Genomic DNA, 10,457 nt, shown 5'->3' on the forward strand with positions numbered 1-10,457 from the left:
CATTCATGAAACACGTATCATAAAAGTATGAATAGTAAATTGGCTTATCCCAGCCCACCTTCTTTTTACCAGAAAACTTACTCACATTTAATAAGGAAGAGTGGCCAACATTCAGACTATCTGCTAAGGAAAATGGTTTATCTTCAGCTCTCTCTGTTGAAATTGACTTTTGGTACAAAGGAAGGCTGACCATAGGTCTTCAAGGACCAGTTTTAAAAAGTTACTCACCTGAAGTTTTATGTGTTGGTCAGTTTTGGAAGTAATGGGGAACAGAACTAATAATGTAAGTAGTTAATTCCCACCAATTTTAACTCGGTGCAAATCCTTATTTCCAAATATCTCTTCCCAAAGGATATAATTTGTTTAGACTCAAAATTTTAGTTTGAGAACAAGTTATTGTGCAAGTTTAGAACTAAGGTGTTATATTTTTTCCAGTAGTAAAGGAAAGTATTAGTTAGGGCCCTAATCAAAGGAGTTACTTGTTAGTGAAGTTTGAAGGTTTATGAGTTTTTTTTTTTTTAAAGATTTTATTTATTTATTTGACAGAGAGAGAGAGCACAAGTAGACAGAGAGATAGGCAGAGAGAGAGAGAGAGAGAGGAAAGCAGGCTCTCCATTCAGCAGAGAGCCCGATGCGGGACTCGATCCCAGGACCCTGAGATCATGACCTGAGCCGAAGGCAGCGGCTTAACCCACTGAGCCACCCAGGCGCCCCGGTTTATGAGTTTTTAATAGAGATTTGCTCCTGTACGAATGTGGAAGAAATGAATTCAAAGGTGTAACGGAGTCATGATTCTCAGAATCTCTGCACCCTGTCTGATAGATGCCTCTTTCTTAGTGGTAGTTAGCAATGTCAGAAATCATAATTTTGTTAGAATCGGTGACAACTCAAAGCTCTGAATAAATTATAACTGTAATGGGTATGTTTTGTCTTTGTAAAGCATTCATCCCCAAATAGACAATATAAAATATAAATAATCTTAAATTCAAAATTGGGGAACAAACAAAAAATGTTTTCTTGGTCACATTTGTAAACCTTTGCCAATTTCTGTTACACTTCAGGTTTATGATTTTTAAGGAATCATGACTTACTCTGTTACCAAACAGTACATATTTAAAAGCATGAAAATTAAAGACAATCCTAAATTTTAATGGGTAAGAATATGAAGTTGTTGACTAGTCCTGAAAAAAAAAAATTGAACCAGATAAAACACTGTGTTTCTGGTATATTTTTGCCAAACCACAGATTACTTTCACACAAGAAATTATATACTTCCATTAGGTTAACTAAACCAAAAAATAAACCATATTTGTAAGTAGAAGATACCTTATTATGAATCTCATTGTTTTGAGAATCAATGTATATGTTCATTTCAGCTCCAGGGCATACTAACTAAAAGCAGATAGTATAAAGATATATTAATCAACACACTCGTCATTTGTGTACTCCTAGTGCTGAAGCAATTTGCTAGTTCAAACCATGGTAGGTTATCTTACTCCAGGCAATAGACAAGAGGAGAAAGCCGGTGTTTAAATGACCTTGACAGGAAAATATGCCTCTGTTATTATATTTTTCTGCTTGTATTGTGACATGTTGCTCATAATGAACTTCAAGCAAAAGTCAGAATCCTTCATACACTTGAACGGGCACTAAGTTATTACAAATACCCATGTATATTGTCGTTCAAGTTTGAGGTGACATTGGTATCAAATGAAATCAAATTGCTATGGGTCTTATGCAGATCAAGTTACTAAATAAAGATGAATAAAATTCTGTCAATACAAGTCTTCAGGGCTAGTATTTTTCTGTTAAACAAACAAATGTTGCTCCTGGGCACAAAGGTAGGAGTGGGGAGAGAAAACACCATGTAACAGCTCCTAAGTGGAGCTAGAAATCCATCACAAAAGGAAGAACAGATCTTCAGCTTGATTTAACTGTTCTTCTTGGTAACAATAATATAGACATTTTGTGTGCAAACAGTCTAAAAGTTCAGACCCTTCTGATGCAGATCCCTCAGATCACATAACAAATATGGTGACATCTTCTGATAACATACCATAGAAATGTAATTTTTCCACTAAATATGAACCAAATCTGGAGTAGGTGAGACATTCTACAAATGTAATTTTTTTTACACAAATCCCTGAAAAAATATTTGCGTCTTTAAAATTTCAGCAAAAACCAGAGTTTGGGACAAACCTTTACAGGACAAAGAACCCAATTTCTTTAATGAATAATAGGAAAGGGGAGAGGGAGAAGAAGAGGAAGAGGAAAAAGGGGAAGAAGAAGGCAGGGCAAAAGGAGGAGGAGGGGACCAGGACAGGGAGAACAAGAAAACCTATCATTTAAAAGAGATTTTGAAAACAGAATACTGGGGCGCTTGGGTGGCTCAGTCTGTTAAGTGTTCCATTCTGGATTTCAGCTCTGGATCTCTGGATGGTGAGATGGAGCCCTGCATAGGGCTCCCCATGGGGCATGGAGCCTGCTAAAAATTATCTTTCCTCTCCCCCTGCTCCCGCCTCCTCGCCTCTCACTCTAAAATAATAATAATAATAATAAATTTAAATTAAATAAAAACAGAATAACCAATTGCTATATATGATGCTCATTTCAATCCCAAATCAATCAAATGTACTGTAAAAATAAAAGTCACTTATGACACTTGAGAGTACTGGAAATTTGAACACTGACTGGGTATTTAATGAAATTAAGGAATTATGTTGACTTTTTAAGATGTGAAGAAAGTATTTTGGTTTTGTTAAAAAAAACTGTTTTTAGAGCTATGTATTCAACTATTTAAGGGTGAAATGATAATATGTTTGGGACTTGCTTAAAAATAATACAGGAGAAGGGAAGTGAATTTAGGTCTGGATCAATCAGATTGGCCATCAATTGAAGGAGGAGGGGCAGAGGGAAAGAATCTCAAGCAGATTCCTGGCTGACCAGATCCATGCGGTCTCGAACTCATAACCCTGAGATCATGACCTGAGCCAAAATCAAGAGTTGAGTGCTTAACCAACTGAGCCACCCAGGTGTCCCAATATTCAAGGGTTTATTGAAAGGTGATACATAAAGGGAAACTATCTCAGCATTGTATAGTCACTCTGAGTCCCCAAAAAACAGAACATAAACTCCGCATTCATCATTTCATCAATTCATTCAAAGTGCAAGGGGCACCAGCTTAGATGTGTGATAGAACATAAGACTCAGATTATTTTATCTTTCTGGAATTTATATTCTAGCAAGGGAAATAGAAGTCAACAATGATTTTAAGTTGTTCATAAGTGTGAACAGAGTACTATGTGTTCAGATAACAAGACTGATCTTTGGAGCAGACTGAAATCTAACGTTCTATTTCTTTTCATTCACTTAGAGCTGTGGTTTCAATCTGAGGGCAATTTTCTCCTAGAGGGCATTTGGCAATGTCTGGGGACATTGCAGTTTCTACAAATGCAAAGGTAGTTCAACTGGCATCTATTGAGTAGAAGCCACAGATGCCACTACACATCCTAAAAATGTGTAAGACATTTCCCTTCAACAAAACATTAACTGGTCCAAGATGCCCATAATGCCAAGATTGAGAAACTGATCTTAGAGGCTCTAATTCCTCAGATTAGGTTCTGATGGGGTCAATTCAGTGTCTTCATTTGACCTGTTTGTTTGGTTATTGATTCATGAGTCTATGACATTGGGGCCAAAAGTATCAATTTTTTTCTCCTTCAGTGTCTCGTATGCTATTAAGCCCATTCAGTAAAAATTTTATTTTGGATATTATACATTTAAGTTCTAGAATATCCATTTATTCTTCTTTTGTAGTCTCCTGTACTTTTCTACCGAGATTCCCCATCTATTTGCTCATTATGCCCAATATTTTTCTTTGAATTATTGAAAACTTTTATAATAGTTGTTTCAGAGTCCTTTCCTGCTAATACCAATATCTTTGTCATCTTGGGGTATGTTTCTGTAGCTTATTCTCCAGATCTTATGTCATTTTTTTTTTTTGCTTCTAGGTGTATTAATTTTGTTATTGTTTACTAGATATGTAATATGAGTTATTATATTATTAGTTTTTATATGTTTAAATAGTGATGTATATTTTTAAAAATACACAGTTAATTTGCTGGTGAATCAGCATGATCCAGTTGGAGCTGGGATTTATGTTGTGTTAGAATAGTGCGTAGTAGCCATAGTTAAGATGTAGTTTTCTCAGCTAAAGGCTTAGATATTCAGCAAGTCTCTCCACTCTTGCTGATCAGAATTCCAACAATGTTCAGCATTGGCAAACTATAAAATCTCTGTGCAGCTCAGAGTCCCCCAGTTATTCTTTTCCAGGCTTCATAAAATTTCTCTCTACACATATAGAGCTTAATATTTGGCCAAAGACTCAAGGAGACCCCAGGCATATTTCTGGAGAGCCTCCCTCTATACAGTTCTTACTCTATTCTCCAATTTCCAGCCACTTCAGCAGTCCCACAGTCTGGTATGTTTCTCCATCCAGCAAGATGTTTGCTTTCTTTCTTTTTCTTTTTCTTTTTTTTTTAAGATTTTATTTATTTATTTATTTGAAAGATGGGGGGGGGGGGGATACAAGCAGCGGGAGTGGGAGAGGGAGAAGCAGGCTTCCTGCCAAGCAGAGAGCCCAATGCGGGGCTCAATCTAAGGACCTTGGGATCATGACCTGAGCCAAAGGCAGCCGCTTAATGACTGAGCCACCCAGTCACCCCAAGATGGTTGCTTTCTATCTGGACTCACTTCCCTGTGCCTTGCTTTGTAAAAAGTCTCCATTACTAAAGGTAGAAGATGGAATACCATGTGGTTGGTGGGGTGGCTGGGTATTTTTATCTTTGAGGAAATTTACTCTTTCATTTATATAATCATTTATATTAAAAATTAGAAAAGTAATATGAGAAGTGGACCAGGACTCAGGATGACCCTTAATCTCATACAAACTGGCAGAAAATGTTGCGTAATCCATGATGCAGTTTCACACATATTTATACAACATACATGCATATATATTGTTTAATTAAGCACAACATTTTCATAAAGTGAGTTTAAAATATAATATTAGAAATAAATATGTGTTTAGAAGTAACTAAAAATAATTAGAAGTACAAAAAGTACTGTGGGAAAGAACTGAGAGAACTGAGAGTCTCTTGAAGAGGATATAACAAAGTTTTGGAGTGGGAGAAGAGGGTATTTGAAAAAGCTTTCCTGAGGAAGTGATTTTAATGGGAGCATTTTTGCCACCTTATGGGTCTTCCTTGTCTAAAACCCTTCTTTTGGGCGCCTGGGTGGCTGAGCAGGTTAAAGCCTCTGCCTTCGGCTCAGGTCATGATCCCAGGGTCCTGGGATCAAGCCCCACATCAGGCTCTCTGCTCGGCAGGGAGACTGCTTCCTCCTCTCTCTCTTCCTGCCTCTCTGCCTACATGTGATCTCTGTCTGTCAAATAAATAAATAAAATCTTTTAAAAAAATAAAAATAAAAATAAACCCTATCTTTTTTGGCAAGAGACATATCTTAGAGAATGGAAGAAAATACAATTCTAGAACAAAAAGTTTACCATTCTACTTTGAACCTCAGAGTTGGTCTTTAGAATCTATGGTGAGACAAGTCTTAAAATCTAGGCTTTTTCAAGAAACAAATGACTTTTCTTAGTTTCAAAATCCACATTTAGTCCTGGATATCTTGGGGGCAGTTTTAAATATTAATCTCAAACATACAAAAGATAAGGAATATAAGCATTTCTATAACAATTTTTGGCTGTGCCAAAGATAGGTTGATTTTGGAGAATGGTACTTGGATTATGAAACTTAATCGGGGCTGTTTCTAATTATAGCTGTTGTCCATTGACTGTCTTGGGGAGTAAATAAATATGTACCTTGGGCTGGCATATCACTATCTATCTATCGAATACTCCTTTCTTCTGTAATAATGAGTAGAGACGGCCTGAAACCATTTGTTTTCACTTGGAAAGGATAGCAGTATACTTTGTCTTACCTTTGAGCTATGTAATTTCTCATGTTCTCTGCACAACCTGAACTACTAGACATTTGAGTCTCATTATCCCTTAGGAAATCATGTTGATCCACTGTATTGATTATATCATGTTGACTAGCTTTGTTGAGCAGGAAATTGCAAGTCTATAAGACTACTATAAAGAATGCCCTTTTGGGGAGCATTCTTTATAATAATTGACTGAGAAAAGAAAAGTATGAGACTAGTATAAAGATTGCTCCACATGATAAGCTGACACTAGTCAGAAGTGAAACCTGGAACACTATAATCCCCAGAAACAGACATGTGAATGGACCTTTCTGAATAGCCCCACATCTGAGGATATTTCTGTCCTATATGATTGGGACAATCCACAACTGTGATGAAACATCATTGTTATCAGGTAGACAAGACTACCTCTTTCCCCAGTGATCCCATACCTGTCCACTGGACTCAAAAACAAAGTGGTTGTGGGGGCACCTGGGTTGCTCAATGGGCTAAGCCTCTGCCTTCGGCTCAGGTAATGATCTCACGGTCCTGGGATCGAGCCCTGCATTAGGCTCTCTGCTCGGTGGGGAGCCTGCTTCCTCCCCCTTCTCTGCCTGCTCTGCCTGCTTGTGATCTCTTTCTCTTTCTGTCAAATAAATAAAATCTTAAAAACAACAACAACAACAACAACAACAAAACAAAAAAAACCCAAAGTGGCCGTGATGACAAGGGTGAAAGTTATGTATGGGCTCAATGGACTTCCTTGTCACTAAGACTGATGTGGCTTTCGTGGATGAATGACATCCTTGCTTATAGTGGTATCTAATGAAGAGCTTTTGGTATGGTACTACAGGACCAACTGCCTACATGGAGATATACTGATTGCACTGGACTCCCTCCTCATGGAGGGAGTGTTGTCCTTGCTGGAGTAGACATTTGTCATGTATAGCAGTTTGTCTGTCTTGTACATGGTGTTCTTTTGCCAGCACTTCTATCCATGAAATCTCTAAATTCCTCATTTACCTTCATGCCACATGAATTTTTTAGATCAAGAACTATTATAGCAAGAAAATGGAACCTGTGAATATGTAGTGAATTTATGGGAGGTATTTGCAATGAATAAAATGGGTAAACCATTAAACAAACATAACTGACTAATACTATTCAACATATATAAAGAAACTTGTAAATTAAAAAGAAATGACAGGGGTGCCTGGGTGGCTCAGTGGGTTAAGCCTCTGCCTTCAGCTCAGGTCATGATCTCAGGGTCCTGAGATTGAGCCCCGCATTGGGCTCCCTGTTCAGTGGGAAGCCTGTTTCCCTCTCTTTTTCTCTCTGACTGCCTCTCTGCCTACTTATGATCTCTCTCTCTCTCTGTCAAATAAATAAATAAATACATAAATCTTAAAAAAAAAAGAAATGACAAAACTAATAGAAAAACAAGCAAAAACCTGACAAGGAATTACAAAGGAGGAAACCAAAAGTGCTCGTATCCATGTGAAAAGATACTTAATCTTCTTAGCAATCCTCAAAATGCAAATTTATCACCCCAGTGAGATACAGTTTCATACTTAACCAATTGGACAAATTAAAATTTTTACAACAGCAAGAATGGTGAGCACAAAGAGCACCCACAATACCTACATGTTCTTGAGGGGGAAGGAACCCATAATAGTTTTAGAAATAACTTTAAAGAAGGCATGTTGGCATTATCTAGCAAATTTATCTGTACACTTCCTATCACCTCAAAATTTTTCCATTAGCTGTGAAACTTAGAGAACTTCTTGTACATGGTACCAGGGACATGCAGGTACAAGGGTAGAAGTCTTCATAATTGCACTGTTATAATTATAAAAAATTGAGAACAATTCAAATGTCTATTAACAGGAAAATACAAAGACTGTAGTACGCTTACACAATGTAATAGTATACAGCGTGAAAATAAATGATGACTACTACATGTAACAACATGGATAAATCTCAGGAACACAGTTTGAGTAAATATGTAGGTTACTGAAGGATTCACACTATGTGAATCCATTAATAAAAAATTTTAAAAGCATCTGTTATAAAGCTACCAATAAGACCCAGGAATGAAGAACAAAAAATTTGGAATAACTGAACTGAAAGGAAATAAACAAATGAGGAAGGATATGCAGGAGGTATCAATGCTATTAGTTAAGGTGTTTTTGTTCAAATAGACTATTACAGAGATGTTTGCTATGATGAATTCCTGATAGATTTTATAGCTATTATTTTCCATCTGATTCATACTTAATAGAAAAAGTTTAGGGCACCATGTGACTCATCTGGTTAAGTGAACAACTCTTCTGATGTCGGCTCAGGTCATGATCTCAGGAACCTGAGATTGAGTCCTGTGTCCAGTGTGGACCCTGCTTAAGATGCTCTCCACACCTCCTCTGTCTCTCTCTCTCTCTCCCCTTCTCAGTTTCAATTAAAAAAAAAAAAAAAAAATTTAGAAAAATCACTACATTTTGGAACCTCTAGGATACATCTAAATCTGAGGACAATTCAAGGCTTTAAATATATAATGAGAGTAGAATTATCTTTGGGGTGGCTCAGATGGTGATCTCCAGGTCCTGGGACTGAGCCTCCATATCTGGCTCCCAGCTCAGCAGGGAATCTGCTTCTCCCTCTCCTTTTGCCCCTCCCCCTGTTTGTGCTCTCTTTGTCTCTTTCTTTGTCTTTCAAATGAATAAATAAATAAATCTTTAAAAAATTACCTTCAAGATAGTTTTGTGTTCTTTAAAAAAAAAAAAAAGATTCTATTTTTTTTTTTTTTTTTTTTTTTTTTATGAGAGAGATAGAGAGAAACCAGTAGAAGGAGCAGCAGGGAGAGAGAAGCAGACTCCCTCCGTGCTGGGAGCCCTTCGCATGACAGGGTCCCAGGACTCTGGGATCATGATCCATGCTGAACGCAGATACTCAACTGACTGAGCCACTCAGGCACCCCAAAACCGTTTTTTTAAAAGTTTTATTTAAGCAATCTCTATACCTAATACTGGGGTTGAACTCAGGACCCCAAGATCAGGAGTCACATGCTCCTTTGAGCCAGCCAGGCACCCCTTCAGGATAGTTTTTAACCAACTAAAAAAATAAAAACCAAATAAAAGTTTTACAGTTATCATCGTGAGAGGGAAATATATGTCTTCTACTTGTACAAGAACACAATATTCCTGGGAGGATATGCAAGAAACTGGTAATTTATCCGAGAATGGGCAGCTGTAAGGGTGGGAAAGTGGGGAGGGGGCCCGTTTTACCTACATCATCACCCCCCACCTGCGGTTTCACTCTCTGCGGTTTTGGCCGAGGCAACTCAGGAACAGAGGATCTTCCTTCTGACGAATCTGCAGAACGTCAATAACGGCCTAACTTTACCTCAAGGATGCGACGTCATTCTCCTCGGTTCATCTCGTCAGGTAGGCATTTTACCCTGTCGCGTCACTGCTGGAAGGGTGAGTACAGACCAGCAGGGTGTTTCGAGACACAGAGGGAGGGACAATATTCACGTGACTTTTATTATAGTCTTTTGTTATAATTGTTTTCTTTTACTAATTTATTGTTATGAATCGCTTATTGTGCCTAATTTATAAATTAAATCTTATGATAGGTGTGTGCATACATAGGACAAAGCCGAGTATTTACGGGGTTGGGTACCTTAGACTCATCATCGAGTTGTGGGCACCCCCTGAGGATCTTGGAATATTATATCCTGAAGATAAGGGGAGACTACTGTATATCCTTTCGGTTTTGTTTTGTTAAGATTTTATTTATTTATTTATTTGTGAGAGAGAAGGGGAGAGTGAGCAAGAGGGAGCATGAGCAGGGGGGAGGGAGAGGCAGGCTCCCCATCCTGCTCCATGCTTGGCTGGGGAGCCTAGATGGGCGGAAGGCAGATGCTTAATGGCTGAGCGATTCAGGCGGCCCTACCGTATCCTCTTTTGAACCGGAAGGGCACTGTACACCCTTTCGAATTGTGAGTCCCTGTATGTGTGTGGCAGACCACGTTCCTAGCCTATCGGTTGTTTTCCTTTCTTCCACGCTGGAATAGACCTGATTGGGTACAGGTGTTCACATTCTGACTTGTGACATCAGAGTCTGACTTTTTACTTACGTATATTTTGCTTAATTTGTGCTTATCATACTGGGTGGTCCCCCCCCCCCCCCCCCCTTGTCAGAGGTTTTTAAGAGTGAGCAGGGGTTGGCTTTCAAAAAAAAAAAAAAAAAAGCCAGTGGCCCCTGGGTGGCTCAGTCAGTTAAGCAGCTGCCTCTACTCAGGTCATTATCTCAGGGTTCTGGGATTGAGATCCCCCCTACCCCCACACCCCGCAAGTGGAGAAGGCAGGAGGCCTGTTTCTCCCTCTTCCACTCCCCCCCCCCCTTGTATTCTCTCTCTCACTGCCTCTCTCAAATAAATAAATGAAATCTTAAAAAAAAAAAAAAAGTCCTGA

The sequence above is a fragment of the Mustela nigripes genome, chromosome 4 (genome assembly GCF_022355385.1).
Source record: "Mustela nigripes isolate SB6536 chromosome 4, MUSNIG.SB6536, whole genome shotgun sequence".
Lineage (NCBI taxonomy): Eukaryota > Metazoa > Chordata > Mammalia > Carnivora > Mustelidae > Mustela > Mustela nigripes.